The 25,000-nt window shown below is 43.0% G+C and overlaps 1 protein-coding gene across 1 annotated transcript in view; it reads right to left on the bottom strand.

Moving 5' to 3' along the window:
- iqsec2a (IQ motif and Sec7 domain ArfGEF 2a) overlaps positions 1 to 25,000 on the bottom strand; it is a gene marked incomplete at both ends in the record, with an annotated part of 60,724 nt that overhangs the window by 21,095 nt on the left and 14,629 nt on the right. The gene's annotated exons all lie outside the window — the stretch shown is intronic.

The following is a 25,000-nucleotide window of genomic DNA, read 5'->3' as shown; positions in this document are numbered from 1 at the left end:
TATGTGTAAACAAACACCCAAACAAACGAACAGCCTCAGGCATGTACAGTCTCACATGGACTTATGCACAAAAAATTACACACACACACACACACACCTCGAAGCTGTGTCAATTCTATATGAAGCCTAATATTGCACACGCAAATGTATGACAAGGCACTTGGTGATTCAGTGTGCAGATGACTCAAAAAAGGTCAAGTGTGTTTCCCTATTTTAAGGTCGCACTAAAAGCACATGAACAAATCGAGGCATATAAATGCCTGGCTCTTCCATCAAGCATAAAATCAATCTGCCCCAGTAACTCAGAGGTTCCAGGACCGTCTTTTTTCTCCTCCAGTTAACATCATTATGCTGCCGAGGGACCGTCATCTGCGCGGTCACTCCCCACCGATATGGAACAATCACCCCTGCCTGGAATGACGGTGCTTTCCATAATTCACATAATACAGCACATCCATAATGGATTAGACCCACTCGGGTGCCCTCATATTGAAAGTTACATCGTTCTCAAAATTGTTCCGAAATAAATCGGAATTATTCATCACGGAACACAGGACAAGGGAACACTGGCTGACTTGTAGAGGTCCTCTCTGTGGTTGGTCTATTTTCGGTATTCCCTGTGTATCCCTCTGAGTTCCTCAGTGCCCCTGACCCCTGACATTGACTGGCAGGAAGGAGGGGAAGTCTGTTTTTTTTCCCCTGTCCAAAGAGCAAAGAGGGGATGGACTGGCAATTTAAAATCAGCAGAATGTCTGAAAAGGTCTGCAGTGTTTCATACAATGGGCCAAATCTGTCCTGGTTGTGTGTTTCCTATTCCAGTCTTCTTTCCATTAGGTTGTCCAATCTTTTCAGCTCACATATAGATACACATATGTGCAATTAACCAGCCCCACCTCAAACACATAACGTTATGGCTATATAATTGAAATAGCATTTAATTAGTGAGTACAATGCAAATTTATAAAGTATAGATAAAATAACTTGAGGTTGTTGTCAGGGTTATGTTTGAGGTAAGGAATAAATGATTTATTAGTTACTGAAGTGCAATGTAATAAGGACATTTGAAACAAGACTTTGGTTGTCTATTCACGAGGCAACATTTTTGCACCAACTCAAAAAGGGGTCCTAGTTCCTCATAGAAGTTTCAAATATGATTCAGTTTGAAATGTGCATTTACTTATCTTTGCTGCATTTTGACTCCAATATCCAAAGGTCATTTACTGAAACAGCACTAAATAGTAAGGAACTATACTTTGTGATTGTGTCGGCAGTAGACCAAAAGGGTGTGAAGGAGTAACACTATTTGACCGCCTGTGCACCTGCAGGACAGGGGTATTTCATGTAATAAAAAAAAGCCTTTACATCACAAGACATTGGCTAGTGAAGCGCTAGATCTTTTTCAATGAAGGTTATTCACTAGGTGGCTCTACTCCACAAAAGAATCCTAATGAGCTAGAATCATGTGACTCCTAGGGGCCAAATTGCCATAACAATAACGTCATTTGTGGTGAAATGGTTGTCGAGGTATTGCCCCGAAAACTACTTTGAGCCCACCCCACTTTAGGGGCTCTAGTACAAAGGGACATACCCACCAAGCGACACAAACCTTACATTCTTTATCAGCCATGTGGGGCTACAATCATGTAAAGTTTCATGTAGATTGGTCTAAATATATGAGGTTGTTGACCAAAAATCTTTGGGGAAACAACAAAAAGCACTATGCAGTTGTGGTCATTATAATGGGATCAATTCATACTTAGTGTACATATATGTAATTAATTAATAGTGTAAGAACAACGCTTCTTAGAGAGGACAGAAAAGTTTTAAATGCCCAGTTTGAAACTCCTTAGATTAATCTGCCTCCTCATGCCTCATTCTATTTGTTTGCAAAACAGGGTTAGAGGTGAACTAACACACCAGAGAAGCTCTTAACCTCTCTGCAAGGACGCAGAGTCACGGCTTGATGTAATTAATAATTCAGCATGATTAATTGAACGACTGTTAATTAAGAGAGCACCTCAGGTCTTGGGCTGATGCTTTGTCTGTCCATGCCTTCTGCTCAGAACAGCAGCTGCAGTTGCTATCGCACAAACAATCATATCATCATTCATTCCACACTGTATCAAACTGGCTGGTTATTTGAACTCAATCTAAACTGATATAAGACTCATAAACAAGATTCTTGTTCATTTTGCTTTAACTAACATTACTGATTTCCATTTACAAATTTAGTAGATGCTGTTATCCAAAGTGATTTATAGTATACATATTTTTCATGTATTTTACAGTATAGATAATTTTCCAAAACTCTGCATGCTTCTTAGGTACAGAACTAATGAATTGCTGTTGTTAGCTCTTAGCTCCACCTGTTGAGATTGGTACCTTGCTTGACCAGTTGTAGTACAGGAAACACATGATGACTGATTCCACAATGGCTGAGGTTATGGCTGCTATCTGTGAGGGCACTACCAATAATGCTCACATATGGTTAGCTATGATAATGGCTAGTGTAAATATAATAGCAATCAGATATAGATGGTGATGTAGTGAAGGTGATGATCATGAAGAGAATGATGATGATCATATACCTATATTATATTATTCTTTATTTCAGACACCAAGTTCCATATAAAGTAACAGACATACAATTATAATAAATAAATAAAAATAGAAATAAAGAAAAACAAAAAGATACAACACACATAATACAGTGCATTAAAAAGTATTAAAAAGTATGAAACCATATTGCTGATGTACACAATTTGATGTTCTTGTACTGTACGCAGATCCTACTGTATAATGCATCTTTGTTTTCCTTTCAAATGTAAACATGATGCTAAGCCTGTTTTGCTGTTACATTAGATCTGTTGTGTGTGCCTGTGTGTGTGCCTGTGTGGGAGAGAGCTAAATACATAGATGACATTCAGAACAGCAGTGAGTGAGACTCTGTGTGTGTGTGCGTGTGTGTGTGTGTGTGTGTGCGTGTGTGTGTGTGTGTGTGTGTGTGTGTGTGTGTGTGTGTGTGAAAGAGAGAGAGAGTAAGAGAGGGGGTCGGAGAGCAAGTCATTGATTTTACTGTGGTTACTAGATTCCCTCCTCTGCCAGCTCACTGTAAATCTATGAGCCAATTAATGTGGGAGAGAGACATCTGACACCACAACACACAAACAGACACAATGACATGATCAGCCATGCATACTCTGCACGTGAGCACCTACACACACGCCTTCACCCACACACACATAACACACACACACACACACACACTCCAAGTCCAGACATACAAGCACACAGTACTTCCATCATAGCTTACTTTCTGTTTTCGCACAATGACCACTACAGCCACCACAGTTTCATTAAGGAGAGAGGCTACTACCAATATATTTCACACTATAAAATGAAAAAACACCAACACCAACAAAACAGGTAGGCCTCCAGTACCACACACAAACACAGACTAAACTCATCATCAGCTGCGGATCAATTCTGCACAATACTGAGAGGGGCAATACTTCTGACCCACTCGCAACATTATATCACTGCCAGCGGGCATGTGTGTATTGACTTGGTGGCTCGCTGGTAGCCATATCCCTGAGCTATCTCCATCTTCCAGCCAGTGCAGGAGCAGAGAAGATACATTGACAATCTAACTGTCACTTTTTGAAACACACGCAGCTAATGATGCAGCTAATGATGAAGCACCAATCTAAGCTCCAGCGTAGCAGGTGAGTGTTAGCTATGCTATCCAGTGGGAGAGTGGATCAGGGGCCTACCTGTCTTCCTGCTTGGTGCTGCAGCAGGAAACAAGGGAGAGCAAAAAGGGTGGTGAGAGGTAGCTCAAATCCCAGAGTACCACACGGAGGCCTAGAAAGGCCAAAAACGACCAAGCATCTATTATAAATAGCTCTGTGTGTGTGTGTGTGTGTGTGTGTATGCCAGCACAGCCACTACTCTCTTTTGCTCACCGAACAAAGAAGCATCAAAGATGCCCAGAGGAACACAGCACTGATTATGCCATTCTGCACTGATTGTGCCAACAACTCCTATAGAAGTAGTGAATGTGTATTTGCCTTTACAAATAGCTGCTTCCTAAATACATATGTGGTACGAATGGATTTTTCATGTGCGGTAAGAAGAGAATTATAACTTTCTCTGAATCATCATCTCCCCTTTCCACATGTTTTCTCGGGATGCTTTATTTGTCTCCTCTTGTCTGCTGTGTTAGAGTGAGTGTGAGATCTGAAGGTGTCAGACGCTACGTGTTAAGAACTCACAGTGGGATATTTCAGAAACGAAGTGTGCCCGTTTTTTTTTTTTTTTTTTTATACTGTGTGCATACATCCTCTATTTTAGTGCCTCTTACATGCTCACTAAAATAGAACTTAACACTAACCACTTTTTTCTCTCTCTCTCACGAGCAGTTCATACCTGGGATTGGATGTGATGACACATAGGGATTTGCAAGCTTGGTGTGAACAAAGGTTCCATTTCGTCATGGTGAAGGTGACATACTGTCTGGTGATGCGCCTCACGTTGTCAAGCAGTGAGCCAATGAGGAAACAGATTTTTGAGCCACAGTGCGATGTGTCACACAGTTTCATGGAGTCATGAGGAGTTCAGGTCTACTGAGGCTCTACAGTGAGATTGTACTGGGGAGAAGTTCACCATCAGATGTTCAGAGAGAGATATCATGTCCACATTAGTTTGTTGTTAACCATCTACATTTGCTAATTATCACAATCGCACAACCAAGATGAGCAGCACAGCGAATGACAGAAAACAGCTGCCTCAATGCGGTAGAAGCAGAAACATAACCGGGCTACCGCTCTCTGTGTGTGACCTTTAACACACCAGGACACAGAAGAGACACAGTGTGTGTGTGTGTGTGTGTGTGTGTGTGTGTGTGTGTGTGTGTGTGTGTGTGTGTGTGTGTGTGTGTGTGTGTGTGTGTGTGTATGTATGTGTGTGTGTGTGTGTGTGTGTGTGTGTGTGTGTGTGTATGTGTGTGTGTGTGTTGAAAGAGAGAGAAAGAAAGAGAGAGAGAGAGAGACACACAGATAGGAGAGGTGAAGGACAGAGCAAGGTGGCTCCTACCAGCATATTTCAGAGACAAGTCGGGCCAATGGCCAGCATGTCTGAGAGAAGAGGAGAGGGGAGAAGAGGACAGGGGTAAAGAAGAAAGGAGAGGAGAGGACAGAAGAGAAGAGAACAGAAGAGAAGATGAGAGGAGAAGAGAGGAGAGGAGAGGGACGGACAGGTGGCCCGGGCAGGATGAAGGCGGGCTGCATGTGGTGCCGAGCAAGGAGAGAGGGGATGTGAGTGTGGAGTGGAGAGCGGGAGAATGAGGGAGCACATGCCAGAACCTAGCTTCCCAGAGGAGAGAAGAGGAACGGCTGCAGGATTTCAGCTTTAAAACCGGCGCACAATCACCTAAGAGTGCACGCAGTAAGATGTCGGAGATTTCACCCGCAAGGAGAATACACGAAGACACAAACTGACACACACATAAACACAGACACTCAATAAACACATACACACACACAGTACAAGAACCTTACACCCACATCCAGTAAATACCCCGCCACCGCTGTGAGACTGGGCTCCGTCTGAATGACGTGATTGAAAGGACACTCATATTCCCACTCGGTCCACTCCACCGGACCTGAATTCGGTGGAATTTATTGAAATGTCACCTGCTTTGTCACCCCCATTCTGAATCAGTCCATTGTGCATCCGGTGAACCAGGCGGAGACGGACCACAAAGGACGGCTTGAGCGTGGCTTTTCAAAGACCTACTCAGCATGCAAGGGGGGCATTCAGAGCCCCGCTGCCCACACCGGGAGATGAGGCAAGCCAAGGGCCTTGAGAGGCTCCATTCTCTACTATCCCCTTTTACAGCCATGACGGCAGTGAAGCCCATAGAGTGCAGTCACTCTTCGCCATTCAACGTCTCCATCTTCCTGTTAAACCTCTGAGCAACTGAGGTAAATAGGCTCAATAGGAACAATTTGTCATGACACGGTCCTTTCGTAGTTGGGGGAAACACAATAAGGCTTTGACTCCTTAGAGAGTGACAATGCCATCAAACTGAAGTACTTTTGCTTGTGCTGGCTTAGTTTCAAGTAGATTGGACAGACAATGCTTTCATAACTAGTCTCTGCCCATATATGGCCTGTGTTGGGCGAGTCTACCTGTCTCTACTTACTGTGTGTGCCAGGCATCATCCTTCTTGCCCGTGTTCCCTGTCTCTAATCTTTCTCCTGGGGCACATGAGGGGTGGATGCCAACATAAAATTGAAAATGCAGCCGTCCTTTTGAGACTCTCTTCAGGATCGAGGCCGGCCATTAAAACACTTCTTTGATGAACTCATTGTGTCAGCCTTAGATGGCAGTTAAAGGATGCTAGCATGAAATTGAAAACGCAGCCGTCCTTTTGAGACTGCTCAGTGTCGAGGCGGGCCATTAAAACGCCTCTTTGATGAACTAATTTTGTCAGTCTTAAATGGCAGTTAAACGGCTGTTTACAGAACGTGTCAGATAAGCTGTTCAGCTCCAAAGTAAAGAGTTTATGCAACAAACTAACAAAACAAAAGATGGGCACATGTTTTAGGACTGAGATCCTCCATGTCAGGGACCTGGGTTGTCACACAAGCAGACTCCATCAAGGAAATGATACAGAGCCAAGTTAACGTCATCAGCAACGGAGTTTTTGGAGCTGTTTCAAAACAATCTTTAGGTTCTCATTTTGGCAGTTCATTAGTTAATGAACATAACCATAAGCACACACGTATCTCTCCCTGACCAAGTCAATCCAATGCAGAATTGAATAAGGATCTAAATTTAGCAGCAAGCTCCACATGAGTTAAAAGACTCTTTAGAGAGTGCTGGAGCTGACAAGGACATAAATCTCCACTGCTATGAAAACAGCCTAGAAATGCTTCACCCTGTTTTGGAAGAGATCTATAGGTGAGGTGATCTCAAGAGAGTACAACTAATCCTCCAAGGTGATGTCTGCTATGTCTCAACCCCACATAGAAACGCACACACATACAGTATGTCTAGAGTTATGAAGTAAGGGAAATGATGGGCTGACTGCCTTGGCTGACGTAAGTACCACCCTGTACATGGCTTCTTCGGCACCTCAAAAATCTGAATGTCTATTTGGGTTGTATTCAGAAATAACAAAAATACCCTCAACTTTTACATCAATGGGCCATTATTCATCACAGATAGACTTCTAACATTAATGGACCTACGGTAATTACAGTGCGCTACAGTAGATGAAATGTGCAGCATGTCCACTGAGTCCAAGCATTAGTCAAGCCATATATCATTCACAGATTAATCACTCCAAAGTGAGTAGATGGCCCTAGGACAGGTTGATTTCAGCAAGGCCAAAATTCATAGACAGATACTTTAGTGGACATTCATTAAATCAATTTTCAACACTCTAATACAGGCAATTGATATTCTGTTTGACTGACATGTTTTAGACACAAGGGAACGACTTGCATATCTCTGCAGCAGGTAACCTGGGCTTGTTCAAAAAGTACTGTTATTCTTTCCATGAATAAGTAGAAAAAACATATGCCACCATTTTAACCTTGTTCAGTGCTCCTGATATTCATTGAAATCCAACTGTGATAATAAAAAAAATACTTGTCAGGCTTGTTTAATGCGAGGCACTTGTCATCTTTTCAAAAAGGGGAATAGAATTTTGTAAAACCAGTGATTGAAACATACGAATTTGTTAATTATTAAAAACTAGGACAAATCCAAATGGCTGTATATGTGACATGACAAATACACATGTTCAAAACATTAAAATATCACTTGATAACTGTTAAAAAAAAATGTCAATCAGCATGACACAGGCGTTGCTTACCAGTATACAAGCTTGTTGTGGAGAATCGCTGGAGTCTTATCCGACGCGCAATTAATGCACCACATTGTTGCTACCCCACGTTCGGGTGCGTAATCGCTATTCCTTTTTATAACCAATTTGGCTTGCGCTCTCACAGCCCCTCCGTAAGACTGCGTAAGAGGGCTTCGTTTTGATACGCATGATTTCTAATTTCATGTTCTGTCATTTAGCAAAGGTGATGAGAACCGTCGAGCCTCCAAGCTCATTCTCTCAACGCTTCCCACCTCAAATCGCTACCCTCCTCCCTCTTTCATTTGAATCTCCAACGCGGCAAACTCTCCAGGCTGCGCGGCTGCTCGAGCCAGCGTGACACAGCAGTCACGGTAACAACACAAGTGAAAGCTAGTGTTCTTTAACAATTCAAGGCTACGCAGGGAAGACGTCCAACCTATCCATTTTCAGGCTTAATCCATTTGTATCCTTCGAGTGAATCTCTGAATCACGCCAGTTTCAGTTAGATAACCCTCACTGGAAATACATCAACATACACGTTTGGTTGTTTAATTAAGCCTATATGTAACAAACTATTGATGCGTTATCAATGGTGCTGAGTTCTCTCTCTCTCCTTTCTCTTCCATACACAAATGTACACAGAGAAACAACCAATCCGTCTTGTACACAAGTGCACACAGAGCCACACCCCCTAAACACGCAAACACATGCTTCTCGAGCACTTGCGTTTCTCCGTTCTGACATTTTTTCTCTGAGTCACATTCATGGACTACGTTATCACATTTCTGTTTTGTCCTTGTCACCTCTCAATGGCATTTTACCTCACTCATATCTGGCAACAGCCAGGAGGAGAGCTCACCAACCTTCCCCCATCTTTCATTATGATAAAAACAGAAGGACCAGTTCCTAGCCCTTGCCTTAAGGTGTGCCTTCAGGATAATAGTCTATAATTCATTACCATTCCAAAGATGGTAACCCCCCTCTATCCATCATCTGTGGCGTTTGTCTGCTCTCTCTCTCTCCCATGTTCAGCATAATATTTTGTTGCTCTTAATTTTTATTTTGCAATTCAACTGACAAACTGCCTGACAAATGGGGGTTATTAATACATATTAATATTTCATTTCCGAGTGCCAGGCAGAATGTATTCTGTATGGAGACTTCATATCACATGGCTTTACACATCCATAAATCCTCATTGCAGATGCTCCCATGTGACTGCAAGAGAGTGCGATGAGCCATGCTATTACTCATTATGCAAATGGATATTAATATCACTTAAAGAATGGTGAGCTAAACATACTGGACAGGTTAAACAATGTATTTTCAAAGCCAGTTGGAGAGTCATCAATATAATAGGGTCTGAACCTTTAGCCAAGGCTAGAGAGGCAAAATGGAGACCCTGACACAGATTTATTTATTTATTTTTATTTGATGCTGACCATTGCTAGAGAATAAACAATATTTATAGTTTCTGAGGGGCAAGTGGTAAAGTTACTAAATTTGACTCATTGATTGATTGACACAAAACATTCCACAATGAATCCCTTCACTTTCTTAGTGCTTAAAGAGAGTGTGAAGAAAAATACACTGGTCCTGAAGTCCAAAACACCCCCCTCACACACACACACACACACACACACACACACACACACACCCACACACACACACACACACACACACACACACACCCACACACACACACACACACACACACACACACACACACACACACACACACACACACACACACACACACACACACACACACACACACACACACACACACACACACCAATTGATTTCATTATCTACTAGCAGCTCTACATGTCCAAGCGAGTGCTATTGAGCCCCTGCCTAATTATGCATTCTGTCTATCTAGGTCAGTCCGAATTTAAGTGAAAGCGGAACCTTAGAGAAATATTGTCTGCTGAAGCCAAGCAGATACCAAAGGTGACCTGGTCAGACAATGAGAAGCACCTCTAGCTACAGGTGAGCATGATAGCACAGCTGTGCTTCTCAGAGGTAGCCGAGGCTAGAGCCACTCCTGTTAGGTGTAAGAAAAGCAAACTATGCCTAAGAAATAAGCAGAGGAGGAAAAAAAGGAGCAATGGGAGTAAAGTCGATGAATAATGGAGAGAGGTGTTTTTCTCTCTCCCTCTTTCCCCCTGTTTATGCCTCAATTTCCCTGCATGTATTATTTAGTCCTCAGCAATTCTCTCCTTATTTCGTGATTTCTTCCCCTCCTTATTTGGCCTAAGTGGTTCCCCACTTAAACCTCTGCCCCCACTTCTTCCCTCTCGACATCCACCTTATCATCCATCATCTTCAGCCCTGTCTGTGCTTGCGTCTATCCTCAGTATGGACGATAATCACGTTTATGCTCGTTCTCACACTATCAGATTTCTCTTTTATTCATTTTTCTCTCCCTCCTATGACTCAGTTGCATTTGCTCAACCTCTTCTGACATCCTTTCCTTTTTGTCTCTTGTGGCCCTTTCACCCCACTCTCTTCCTCCTCTGCTGCCTTTGTATCTGTTTTTCTCTCCGTCTCTGAATTTTCCTGAATCAACCCCTTCTATCTGCTCCATGTGTTTGAAGCCTGTCTGTTTGTCGCTGGCTGACAATCTATCAATCAACCTTACTGTGACGGAAAAAAAAACTGACACGTAAAAAGAGAGAGGGAGAGAGAGCGTAGAGGGAGGAGGAGGTTGCTTAGTGACGGTTGCCGTGAAACCAATGTGGGAGGGGTGCTGCTTGCTGGAGTCAAGTGTGGTGTTGCCGTGGCGACCAAGGCTTCACACTGTCTTACTGGATTTGGCGCAAGATGGGAGGGCCCAGGCTGTAATGTTGTATGGTTTCATCAATACAAACATGCATGTTTTGTATCTACATCATACAAAATGGCCTAGAAAGCAACAGAGCCCAGAGGCTATACATACATCATATACAGTACTGGTGAAGATTCATTGTTTTGATTGGTAGGCCTACTATTTCCATCCCATGTCAAATTAATTTCCTTACAGAGTGAATTTTCTCACAACACAAGTTATCAAAGTAGAAAGCTGGAGATATTGCATATATTGTCAAATTCAGAAAAAAAAACACTGTTAGTGTGGCAGAATGAACTATCCCAAAGGAAAAACTGATTTACAGTGGTATTTACAGTGGTAGTATTATACTACAACACAACCACAAAGGCCATAGATGTTTGAGTTTCTATATGAAAGGACGATGTGTCAGCAACACATCATCCTTTGATAAGCTTCTGTTTGTCAGCAAACTAAATACAGTATAATGTTCTTTTGAACATGGTGTTTTTTTATATAAATGATTAATCTATTAGGTCAGACAACTTTAAATTGTACAGAAAAAAGTATTACTCTTCCTGCTATCACTATAACTAGTTCGCCCATTGGAATGCTTGATTTAGAGCACATGATTACAAAGCATGTTTGGCTTGGTAGCTGGCCATGGTCCTGGAATGCCCATAGCGAAAAAGGGGTAGTGTGAGCTACTAGTGAATAGGAGGAGAATGGGGAGGAGGTGGGATACTCAGCTTTGCCGAAGCCTTTGACGCGGTGGACAGGTAGGGAAGGTATACATTTTCTAGAATGTGGAAGTTGGGTGAGTCAAAGGCTGTCAACAATACCTATGGGCTCCTCCCGAACTTTGGTTACAAAACATCATTCATTCATTCAATTAATTAAAATAATGTTAGAGGGAAGTTAATTGTTTAAGGGAGCTATTTTAAACACTAAGGTATTACACTGGTAACTAACTCATAACGTGAATTTTTAGATAGGTTACATTTAACAACTTCACAAGAAGGTCCAGATAGAGAAAGGTAAATACAGTATATTCCAACCAACAAATGGTTCTGCTCATGAACATCATTGACATTCAACTTCATGGCAGGTCTCTTACAACAGGCAGGTAAAAGAAAACAGTGGGTGGTTGTTTTTATAAAATGTATATTTCATAAAATGTTGAAGTAATGCAATATGGGAATAAACAAATCAAGAATGTTTACAAACAAGAAGCTATCAGCAGGTACTGACACGAATAATTCTGATATGATGGTTATTCAACGGTTAAGTAACAATCACATCTATACACTCTACGTAAAGCTGAAATTTCAGGTTTAATTGGTTTCACCCAGAGTTTGTGTCTCTTGAGATCGTTTGTGAGTTCAGTGCGGTTAACTGCTTCTTTAAAAGCCTCCTTTTTGGCCTGCTAATACTTCTGATGATGGCTGCCTCAAAGCTGTGTGCCCAACCGCATTAAGCAACTCGAGTTATTATTGTGCTGCCTACCAAACACATAGCCTCACAAAACCTCGCTTAAATCAGATGTGCTCCTCCAAGCAGAAAAAAAACCTCATTCACCACAAAAGCAACTGCCAGGTTTGCACTGGGAGAGTAAACAGTCTGCTCGGTCGGCTGCTGCAACCTCAGTTGGCTTATCAGTATGTCATGGATGGTTTGAACAGGTCCCCCCGTACAATACTGCAATAACCGGGTAAGGTGAAATATTCACTCTGTCAGAAATGGGTATCTATCCCTCCCCATGGATCTGACACTATTAACATTTAAAAAAGTAGACATTAACCCCTTAAATTACACTGTTCTTAGCGCAATATAGGTGACAGGCTGTAAGATTAACAGGATGAGATGAGGAACAGATACAGACGCATTGAGGTGTTTTGGCCAGGTGTTTCTCCACGGTGTCACATGTTGTTGAGAGTCTCTTCAACAAGCAGTACTACAACTGAGTAGAATTGCAACCAGATGCATTCAAATAGAAACACTCTAGACAAAGTTGCAGGATTTAGTGAAGCTGTGAGAATGAAATCAGAGAAAACCAACCACTACAAAAATAATGTGAACCTGTAGGGTGGAGGGAGATTGACATCATACAATCTGTTATTCTTCCCAGAAGAGCCACTCGAAATGTCAGTGTGTTCTTTTACAATTTAATTTCATCAGAACGAATCCCAAATATCACAGCAGATAAAATAACCTCAGTAAGGTTCAAGGGAAACCTGGATCTTTCAGCTTCATACTTCATACAATGTTTCACGTTTTTGCTCGCTCTCTATCACTGCTAAACAGGAGCGCAACATTACGTAACAGGTGCTCAGGAAGTAGTTTGCTGACAACTACCATCCACTTACACACATGCTAACTGTCAACTTCAGTTACCAAAGCTTCTCAGACTGAGCAAAGCCTTCCTTTGATGTGCACATTCACCGGATTGATATTTAACTCTGTTGCCCCGTAATCTCTGCTACTTGTTCGAGCACCGCCAGCTAACCACACATATCAAGTTCTCTGTTTCATCTTAAAAAAAAATTAAAAAATATTAAACTGACTTGCTGGTAATAGTGAGTTTGGGTTCCTGAGGGAACAGTAGGTGGCGATGTTCCAGTTGACCAAAGAGCCTCATGCAGGTAACTAATCCTTTAAATATATTCTCTGACCCTCCTCCTCTTAACAGCCTCTGTCCGGAGAGGCTCTATATCATTATACTGTTCTCACCTAAACCGGTTCCTCCCTCTCTCCCTTTCATAACAGACACCACAAACCACACATTGTGTGTGCATAAGTGAAGAAAAAACTCACTGTACACACACTGTGAAATTCCAAGCGTCACCGTCTGTTTTTTCTTATATTAACAATTTAAGAGAAAGGGCCCCCCTTCACTCACACACTCCCATTCCTTTCTCTCTCTCTCTCTCTCTCTCTCTCTCTCTCTCTCTCTTTCCCGCACACCCCTCCCCCTCACTTCATCCCCATTTTTCTCAGATGAAAGATGAAAGGCAGTGGTTCACTCAGGTTCTCTCCCTCTGGATCTCCCACTGGTCTGTCACAGGCTTTTGCATATGTCACTCCATCAATCTATGTCTCGCCCCTCCCTCCCTCGAGCTCGCCTCTCGCTCTTCTGTCATCTCTTAACATCACCGCCGGTGGAGTCTGGCTGTTTTTAGACCTTTTATTGGTATTTTGGTTCCCCTCCAGTTCCTTCTGCCACTAAAGAGATATGAGCCTGAAGCTGCAATTATTTATATTGCTCCTTAGCCTTTGCATACAGACATTCATTAAATAATACAAAAAACTCCTCCTCTTTGTCTTCCCATTCTTCTCTGTTTGACAGAGAGTTGGCTGGGCTATTAAAGACAGACACATGGGGAAAGGAACGAGGGGTACCTTCGCTCCAGATGAGTGCCTTGTCTTTGCACAGCCAACCAGTAACCAGCCAGATGCAGCCTGTTATGCTAGTCCAAACTGGTGAATTATTGAGTAATTTCACTTCAACATTTCACACTTCACTTCTCTCCGGTCCCAGTGGATTTTAGGTTATTTTTAAAGCCACATTTACATACATGCAGCTACAGAAGGTAATTACAATAAGATATATTAACTGGGAGGGAACATTCAACTATTCAAAGAAGAAATATTGAAAGTGTGGAATTAGTGAATAAATCCCAAAAAAATATGATGTCTCGTTATTGAAAGCCAGTGCTGTAGCATCATATCTTAATCATTGCTAAAGAATTAGCTTCACTCTACAGAGAACAGACTATGCCCATTATACCAAGAAATGGAAACATTCATACATGATATGCACCTCATTAGAATATTTGTGCAAGTGAATTTCAGTAATTCACTACATCACACACTACAAATTGGGCCTTAAACACTACAATCAGCATCCATATTAAAAATGACCTGACAAAGACTGTCACTGGAGGACACCCGATATTGACGAGAATCATCAGCCTCCCACACAGAAGATGAACACCTTAGCTAAGATGGTTTGTTGAGCACGTCCAGTAACCAACAGCATGAGCTTTCCCCATAAGGAGCACTGTGTGTGTGTGTGTGTGTGTGTGTGTGTGTGTGTGTGTGTGTGTGTGTGTGTGTGGCATCAGAAGAATGAATGGGTGCTTACCGTAGCGCCTCCAAACAGCAGTCCCATTCAGGCAGGAGAGCCTAGATAACAAACAAGCCCCTCTCTCTCACTCTCTCCCTCAATCTAAATCCCCGTCTTTGCCTCCTCTCCTCTCCTCCTTTCCTCTCTCACTCCCCCCTCTCGCGTCGTTCCCCCTCTCCCTCGCTGTCTCAGAGGAGCTGCAAGACTGCATTCTTGACAGTCCTCTTCCACGTGTGCACTTATTCACTCCTCACCACACACCCGTAGCCTCTCTCGCTCCCTCCTTCTCCCTCTTCTTCTCTCTCCCTCACTCTCTTTCATACACGTGCAGGGCACACATTCTCTCGGCAGGATAAACACATGTGCCTCGACTCAGAAATGCTGCCTGCCGGTATTATTCTTGCCGTAGGCACAGGTGACCCTCCACTCACTGTTGTAACACTGTTGTAAGCAGCAGGTGCAGCAAGGCACTCAAACTTACAGCACACACAGTTTTGCATGACATCATTTTCTTAGCACCCTGCACATTTTTTTGTGAAAAATACCTGAGTGATTTATTGTTAGAAGTGTTCCTATTAGATAGGAATATGCCCAGGTGAATAATTTTTTTGCACAGGACATGGCGGAAATAGACATATCTGCTGACATTTTCAGCAAATTATTTTGCAGAGTCAGCTATCTTATTTCACTGTCCATGTGTTTCATAATATGAAACATTTGCCTATCCTGTAGGTCCTTTATAAAATTATATATTTCATAAAGATAATTATCTAATACTATCAGCACAATACTATTTCACCATTTGAATATCTAATAACAATCAATGAATGACGCCATTTATGAATAAATTCCCTTCTTAAAACAGGAGGCAGGTTAATTTTGTGCTAGAAATATAGCATATTGTATTTACTGTTACTATGAGCAAACCCATTACATACAGCCCCCCATGTTCCCATCAGTCTTTTGTTCTCTTTCATAACCCTCAACTACACGGTAGATCCATCAGGATAATAAGACCTGCAATCTCCATTTCAAAGCATTCATTAAAGGTACAATTTCACGATGGGCTTTCCCCTGAATCATAACTGGGGTCTGTGAACTCCATACAGTTTCTTTAGTCCTGTTTTCCTGACATGTGGAATATGAATACCTCTTGGCCAGTGGTCAATTTGAACAATTCAAAAATTGAAACAATATTGTATTCACATTTACTGAATGCAGAATGCAGTGCTTTACCACAGTTACAAGTTTGTCTTCTCCTACAATATTTACTTTTTCTCTCACACGCTCTCTACATCTCTCTCACTCCTTGCCTCCTCTCTCTCCCAATATGTGTTGTTTCTCGGCGGTTGGTCTCCTAATTTCTGTTTCTATATATTCACAAACAGTAATGACCGTATCCGGAGACAACCCCTGCTGCGATCTCTCCCCATTTAGTTTCTTTCTTTCATCATGTGCGGTGCTTCATTGTTTTTTTATATATTTTCAAACACTGGACCCCCACTGTGCTGTCTCTCTCTCTTCCCCTCTCTCACTCTCTCCCAGTCCTGTTCTCCTTGTGTTGGCATGTGTCGCTCTGACTCCCCATCCCTGTCTCTCTATTGCCAAAGACCATTCTGCATTTTGAAGTTCCAGCAACACATTTTCCCCCCAGCTAGCACTCTCAGCTATCCCCCTCTTTCTCTCTCTCTCTCTCTCTCTCTCTCTCTCTCTCTCTCTCTCTCTCTCTCTCTCTCTCTCCGACAGCACTCCCAGCCACCGCTCCATCTGCCTCTCAGTGTCTCGGATGGCCAGCGCCCAATCTCAGAGCAGCTCCCTGGGCATGCGGGGTGAGCGAAGGAGGCATCCTGATGGCTAGCTGGGCCCCTGCTCCTACCAGCAGGCTTCATCGTCAACAATCAGGCACACGTCACCACATACACACACACACACACACACACAAACGCACACACACACACAACCACACACACACATGTAAAAATAGACAGACAGTGAGCAGATCGCATATACCCCCACCCCACCCCCCTTCTGTCATGCATGGGCCTCTGCTCAAAATAGAAGCTGTGAGAGCGGAGACAGGCTCCGGCCAGATTGCAGCAGACTGAACTGGGTTGCATCTAACTGGTGCCCACTGTTTACATCACGAGGGCGCAGGACTGGGGACGACAAGAGATGCCGTGTTGACAGAAAATGTGGATGCTGGAAGGATCACGGATATGCATGGGCATACATTTGTTTTCAGATTGGGGGGGGGGGGCTGCATTCTGCAGCCAAAGAGCATCATGGTAAAACTGGGCCAAACAGAATCTTCTTCTTTAATCTACATTGAGCTGGCACATTGACCAGACCCTTTTCCCCTGTCAAACAACATCCTGACTGAAGTATAAATATAACATGAATTTATATTGGACACCCAATACCCAAATACCATCAGTACTAAAAAAGGGGGCTTGGCATATGCTCTTGCAAATATAGTTGCTGACCTGCACATTTAGTGTATTTAGTTTGTTTTATATTTCACTGTCAACTCCCACTAGCAATCATAAACAATAGCGAGCCAGACAGCTGCGTACACAATGCTAATGAAATACACTAGTATATGGGCATGAGGAAATACAGGCTACATACATCTACATATATGTAAGCTGAGAGAGTAGGCAGGGGCAGGCTTAAGACTGAGTAGGAGAGCACAGGGCGAAGGAGAGGTGGTTATATTCAGTCCCTACCTGCGGTACCACGTCCAAGCAAAGCGGTGGCAGAAAAGAGGCCATACATCTGGACACATTGCGGAACAAACATAACCAGATCCCTCAGCCCAAGGGAAAGACCATGTCACAGCAATGAGGACAAACAGAGAAATATGAGTTCAAGTTCTTTGCGATTCCAATTCACATGGTGTGGTCCAGGTTTTGGGCATGTGTATACTGCCTAGAGTTGTGTCTGTGGGAGGTTTCTTCCTCAGAAAGCTGTGCTGTCTAAGCTGTCAGCTTAGACTTGCTTTAAAGGGCATTCGATTTTGATTCATATACAAATCCAAGCACAAAATGTAACTGAACAGTTTTGAGGACACGTGATAGCTGAGGCGGTGACCCATCAGTCAGGGAATGCAGTGGCAGTCAGGGTTTATATCAGGACAACCATGGCGTGGCTGGACTCTCCCTGCCTCAGTTTCAATAGGGAAGCGTTCAAATCCCCCAGGCCTCGCAGTCAGCAGTCGCCTCACAGCAGGACTCAGTTTGGCGCCCACATACAATTTGACCATCCACATTTGCCACTGTCAAACTTCACAGAGTCTCTACGTCTGCTGTCCTCGGGCCTCTGAGCTTTGACAACTGCACCACAATAAATGAAGAATGCGCGAGCCGCTTCCACGAGGGCAGACTGCGGATCTGAGACAGCAACTCCATCTTCAAGTGCTGATTCAACACAACAGCCCCGGTGAAAAATGTGTGCTACCCATAAAGGGTTCTTAACCATAAAAAGAAAAATCTTAAAGCCACTGTGTGGACACCGTGTCCCCAAAAAATATTAACAGAGCTATTTTTAATGATCACTGAAGGACAAGGACAATAATGTAAGTTCCTCTGCCTGATCCGAATTCAGAATCCTTCATGACAATGATGACAACACGTTGCATTTCTTCTAATCAGCTAAGCACTAACCCAATACCAAATACCGGAAGCTCCTACATTTATCAGTCTAATTACAACTCCTCTGCCATGATTAGCACCATACAGAACTGAGGCACAGAGTAAAACATTCCACAGATGCTACACTAAGGTTAGCTAGAGTCGTAGCTCAGCTCACGGTCCTGACCTCCTGTGCTGATGCAGGCATTGAGCAGGTAGGAAATGAGGTGGGGTGCATCCATAATGTGGCACGGGTGCTTGTCACCTGTGTTTCCATGTCCTCTGTGACAGTAACCAAGCTCTATTTTACCCATGTCATCTGCCCCTCCTCCCCTTCCTCCTCCTCCTCCTACCCTCCTCTGACACTCTCTCCATCTTGTGCTGCTCTCGCTCGCTAAGACTTTAATCAAATTATCTCTTCCCTTGACCTTGTCTTTCCGAGGAGCAGCGAGCCCTAACGCACGTGCCTGCTGTCACAAATACGTTCATAAGCTCAGGTTACACTCACATACACACGTAACCCCTATAGTCACATACACACACACACACACACACACACACACACAATCTCTTCCATGTCATTACACACTTGTACTTACATGATCAGTCAGTGAATAAACACACACACACACAAACACACACACACACACACACACACACACGACAAATTACATCATGTAATTACAGTAGGTAATAGTTAATAGTACAGCATACAATAAGGCATTTTTCATCTGAAACATTAGAGCTTTTATTCAATTACATAATCAGCGTCACCATCAGTAACATTCTCACATATTCCAGTATTCTTTTATAGGTCTTTTTATATATAATATAATAACCAATATCATTCATTGCTATACAGCAAAGATCCCTCCTCCGAAGCAAAAGTAAGCAGGAGCATGAAAGCTGAATATTTACAGGATGTCGGAGTAGGTTGAGGGAGAGTGGCACCAGAGAAGAAGAAGAAAAAGAAGACAGAGTTCTCTTCCTCAATGACTCATCACATTTATCCCCTTCAGTTTAAAAGAGCTGAACACTGACATGACGGGAGTCTCAGAGAGGGGTGCGTGGGGAAGGGGTAGGGGGGTGGGGGTGCATTTACATGTAAATACATCAGGCATGATTACCACTGTTTCTTTTTTATCTTTTCTCATTGAAGTCTGTTTCATAATCTCACATTTTGGAGCCTTCATTTCATTCAGATGTGGGGGGGGGGGGGGGGACACGGCAAGACTCATGTCCGAACCGTAGGAGATTTGAGGCGGGTTTCAAAGAACACACATATCCAAACGGCAACAGCCACCCCGGCATGTCAGAGACACGGAGAGAGAGAGAGTGCGTCTGGTGGATGAGTATGAAAGCGCAGATGCTCGCCCGGGCAGCTGTCAGAACCGATTGCTCTGGCATAAAATCAGCGCAGTGTCTCTCTCCGGGGCAGAGCGATGGGCCCCTGGGCATGAGAAGTAGGGCCCAGAGGAAGAAGAAGCAAACAGACCCTGCGTGTTCTGCTTCTTGCGGCCGGCTCCATATACCGGCCGCAGTTATTAGCCTACTAGTGTTTTGCCCGTGAGATTACTCAAGCACCATTTCATTATTAATCCCGAGATTCCAAAATGTGGCAGAACAAAACAGATCATTAACAAATAAAATATCAAATTTCAAAGTTACTACAGTGAATGATTTGGAATATCAATGCTTCTAAAAACATGCAGCAGAGCATAGGAAACTCACTCTGTATATTCTCATCTTTACTTTCATCATTCATTTGTGCATCCTTCTATATCCATCCCAAATCCAACCAGAACTCTCCTCATAACGTGATGTCCGCCTTCTGATTTATAGTTGTACCGTTAAGTTGGCCTTATAAATGTCATTGTGTCATTTCATCACTTTATAAAAGTCCACAGGTAATCAGCTGTTGTATATATGATAGTGTAATAACTTCCTATGATGTTTTGAGTCATTTTATTGGTATCCGTTATTTTGTCGTCTCCCCAACAGTGATTCTGCTGCATCTCAGCAAAATCATGATTGATGATGAACACTCAACAATCAGTTCATCTTACCTTCCTGTGTGTGCATGTCTGTGGGTATGTATGTTTGTATGCAAATCTGTGTGTGTATCTGTGTGTTAGAGAGAGACAGAGAGACAGAGAGAGAGAGAGAGAGAGAGAGAGAGAGAGAGAGAGAGAGAGAGAGAGAGAGAGAGAGAGAGAGAGAGAGACTGTGTGAGTGCATTAGTGTGTATATACTTTATGTGCATTCATCTGCCGACCCATGTTGAAAACATAGCACCCATACCTGACTCAGGAATAACAGAGAGGTATAATTACATCTGATGCTCAAACCATCTCAAAAATCATTCTCTGACAGACATAAATAAACAAATAAATAAATAAATAGAATACATTTAACTTCACAAAGTTACCAAACGTTTTTGAAAAACAGAACTGGTTTGGACTGATATCCTGAGGTGAGGAACACATGAGACTACAACACTGATAATATAAGTATCCACATCTTCTTTGAGAGCAAATCATAAGGATCTAGAAACGATGAGCTGTTGTCACACTATTGCAACAAGTGGTATCGCCTGAAGCTTTGTAGAGGATCGCATCCCCTTCGACATTTATCAAGCGTCACCTACATGATTTCACCGAGCACCCGTCCCCTATTTGTAAACAGTTTTTGTCTTTATACATTTCTGTGAAAGGCGCACTTATTTTCGTTTGAAATGAACACAGTTTCCATGGGTGTAAAGGGGATAGGGGTGCTTCCATCGTCTAGAACACAGAATGGCACAGTCATCATAAGCCTATAGATGCCTCAGGTTGCGATCAGTCAACTGGATCACGTCCCACGGCAAGTCTGCACTATTTACAATATGCTGATGCACTAAACTGAAAAACAACATATACACATCCTGTTGGTATGAACACAACATGTGGTGCTACAACACACACTAGGATATACCGTGTCCTATTGAGGCCTCGTCATGAGGACCAGACCATGAGTTACTGTATGTACAAGGGCGGATACAAACGCTTGATGTTCCTTCTGCAGTCAAGGACAGATTGGAGGTTGGCACAGTCTAATACATACAGGGTTCACAGCTGGCCTACTAAAATTATGAGCGCACAGTCCCAGGGGAAGAGAGGGAGAGAGCTCTAAATGAAAAGCAGGAACAACAGGATGGGGGAGAGAGGAGGAAAAGGAAACAGGGAGAAACTCAAGAGGATGGGGAGAGGTAGCGAAAGAGGATGCTGGTTGTCGTTATTTTGCATTTAAGTATGGCTTTAGATAGAACCAGTAGATACATAGGTACGTAGGATGCATCCATCTTGTCACTTTTACAGCCGTAAACCTTGTGATTGTAAACCGTATCTTGTCAAGTTTGCCACTATATAATGCTTCATCGAGATATTGCATATGTTTACCTTGTTCAAACGTGTTCATATGTGTGGGCCTTCTCAAGTCAAACTCAATTTGGGTGCCATTTCATACTTACACATCCTTCCAATCTCTCTTCTGAAAAGAAAATATACCTTTCTAATACATTCACAAAAATACCCCAATTCTTCAAGTTTTCGGTAAAACTGACTTCTAATCTATGATTTCCTGACATAGAATTTGGCATATGCAATGAATGATTCAACAAGTTTCAGCACTTTCCTACACTCTCTGGAGAAAAGAGGAGACGCAGTAACACCAAGTGAAAACAAAATGCAACAAAGTGTGTTATTCATCAGGGAGCATCAGAGCAGACCAGACTGCGGGAGTCAAAGGCATGTGTGTGTGTGTGTGTGTGGAGTGTGTCGAGTCAAGACAGGGAAATAACCCAGGGGCCTGGAGACAACACCACAGGAGGAGGCATTGGAGAAGAGGAGGCCCTTTTCATTTCCGTTTCGTTTTCTTCTCCGCTCAATTATTTCTTTCTGAACCATATACAGTCTCTGATTCCTGTTGCAGTCCATTTTGTCCTCATTTGTTTTCTTTGATTTTTTTGTCGCAATCTCCTTCTTTTAATTGTTTATTTGTTTGTTTGTTTGTTTAACAAGGGAAAGGGGCAAAGTTGCAGGTGACATGCTAGTGCAAAAGGAGGCGGTGGTGGGTGAGGGCGGCTCTCCTAGCATCCGGGCCAGTCTTTGCATCGTCCAACAGCCCCAGCAAAGACTGCGGCTGATTCCATAGAAAGTCACAGAGTCCCACAGTTTGCCATTTTAGCGTGGGTGTCTGCGGACAGAGACATTGCTCGTGACAGGAGCCGTCGGCCCTTCTCAGCACAGTAGAGGAGAAGAGGAGCCGTGATGAGGAGCGAGGAGAGGGTGGGAGCGAGGTGAGAGAGAGAGGACGGGGTGGGGGTGGGGGGGGGGGTGTGGCACAGGCGTAGGGGCGACTGATCTGCTGGTTACCTAGAGGAGGGGCTGCTGCACTCAGAGGCAGGGCAACAGAACTGATGGGCGATGTCATCATCGTCCTCCTCTCTATGGGGGAGACAGCAGCACAGATGCAAAGAGACAGAGAGGCAGAGGGTGAAAAAGAGAGACAGACAGAGAGACAGAGGACAGCAGAAGAGTCGGAGGACAGCAGAAGAGACAGAAATGCAGGAGGGAGAGAGAGACAGACAGACATGATTGGTTGCAAACCATCAGGAGAGCATAGGTTACATGACACTGTCATACTTTACCTTTAAATGTAAAATATTGCTGTCAGCTTAGATGGCTTGGGCTCTAAATTGATTGAAGGAAACCCTGATGTTGCTGTCAGTAGATTTTAACACTGGCTCTGTCTACTGTAGTCTTACTCTAGGTGCCTTAAAATTAGTTTAAAAATGTACAAATATTGACTGTGTTTAAGGCGAAAAACTCATTGATTCAGCTGTTTCCCAAACTTTGAAATTCTTAATCAATTCTGTCCTCAAATACAAGTAGATGCAAGCTCAAGGAGCCAGTGAACTAACTTGTTTTCCCTTTATGCCCACTAGATGTCAGTCTTGGAGTATTTGCTAAATGTTACCTCTAACTGTGTCCCACTATAGAGGGGGGGAGCCCAAAAATCTACACATGCCATCAATATTCCTTCAATATTTGTCATGCAATCCAAATTTCTCTGACTTCAAGTCTGTATTAGTGTTGCTCAAACTTTATGTCTGACCTCTTAAAAACACAAGACAGAAACAGGTATATACGCCTCAGTGGTTAAAATGGGTAGGTAGGACAAGGGGACACAAAGGAGGACACATGAAAGGTACACAGCAAGCAAGCAATTATCAAACACAGGGCAGCAGGAACACAGAGTGATGTTCAGATTGGCCTCAGAATGGAAAATACTAGTGTGTGTGTGTGTGTTTGTGTGTGTGTGTGTGTGTGTGTGTGTGTGTGTGTGTGTGTGTGTGTGTGTGTGTGTGTGTGTGTGTGTGTGTGTGTGTGTGTGTGTGTGTGTGTGTGTGTGTGTGAACGTGTATCTATGTGAATGTGTACTCGTGTGTGTGTCTGTGTGCGCATATAAGTGCAAGGGTGTGTGGGAGGAACTGCACAAGAAGGAGAGCGTGAATGTTTCATTGGCACATATATAATCCTGGTGCCGTTAGTTAGATGTGCTTTGAGTAATTGTGCTCTGGGGAACTGAATGGCAGGAGTAAGCACAGCCATATAAATGTCTATGTCTTTGAGAGTAATTGAATTGAAGTCACAGAATGGATCTACTTCTGTCTCAGACACCTACACTTCATAGAAAGGTAAAAAAGGGAACAAGCCTGAATTTGTATTTGAAGATGGACACAGGCTACATTTCAAGGGACGGAAGCTGACTAGGTCCAAAATGGTGTCGATCTAGGCTCGATTTAGTTGTAGGTTTTCAGAGAAATTCTTCTTTTTAAAGATGTCAAGGTATAGCATTACTGTTAAACAAACCCACTCGGTATACAGGCTTTGATTAAAAAGAAAAAATCCCCAAATTGACCTCAATCTCTTCTACTCCTGTGCCTTTTCACTGTGTGGAACTCCATTTGAGAGTAAAACTACATCCCACTGATAATTTAAATAGTCAATAATGGTATACAACAATTACATTTTATATATAAAGGCTCTAGGATAGACTAACTCTACAAGGAATTGTGGGAGTTGTATGCACAGGATGCAATGTCAAATGAGCTAAAGCTATACATTACAGGCATCAGTGCAGTCCCCTATTATCAAAGGCCTGTGGCGTAAGAGAGACATTGTGATCCAAAACCCTATCATAAACGTGCACTAATAACAGGTTTGGCTGGGTTGGTTGAAAGCGTTGAATGGCTCTATTAAAAGACTGTTTGATGAGGTAGGTGGTTCAGAGTGTCCCAGCAGAACTGAGCAGGACACAAGGGGAAAATAATGGGTGGGATTCGCACTCCAGCATAAGCCAGTAAACATGCATGCCAGAACAGTGGGGGATGATGGGAAATGGAGTTTTTTGTCAAACCTTTACCTAGCCCACCTGATTCTTCTGATGCACTATCAGAGTATTGCCTGTTGCGGTTTAACAGTGGGTGAACGTGAGACTTTAAAAAAAGAAGGGGGGTG

Source organism: Sprattus sprattus (genome assembly GCF_963457725.1).
Source record: "Sprattus sprattus genome assembly, chromosome: 16".
Classification (NCBI taxonomy): domain Eukaryota; kingdom Metazoa; phylum Chordata; class Actinopteri; order Clupeiformes; family Clupeidae; genus Sprattus; species Sprattus sprattus.
Note: the sequence above shows the minus strand (reverse complement) of the source record. Positions and strands in the feature narration are given on the sequence as shown.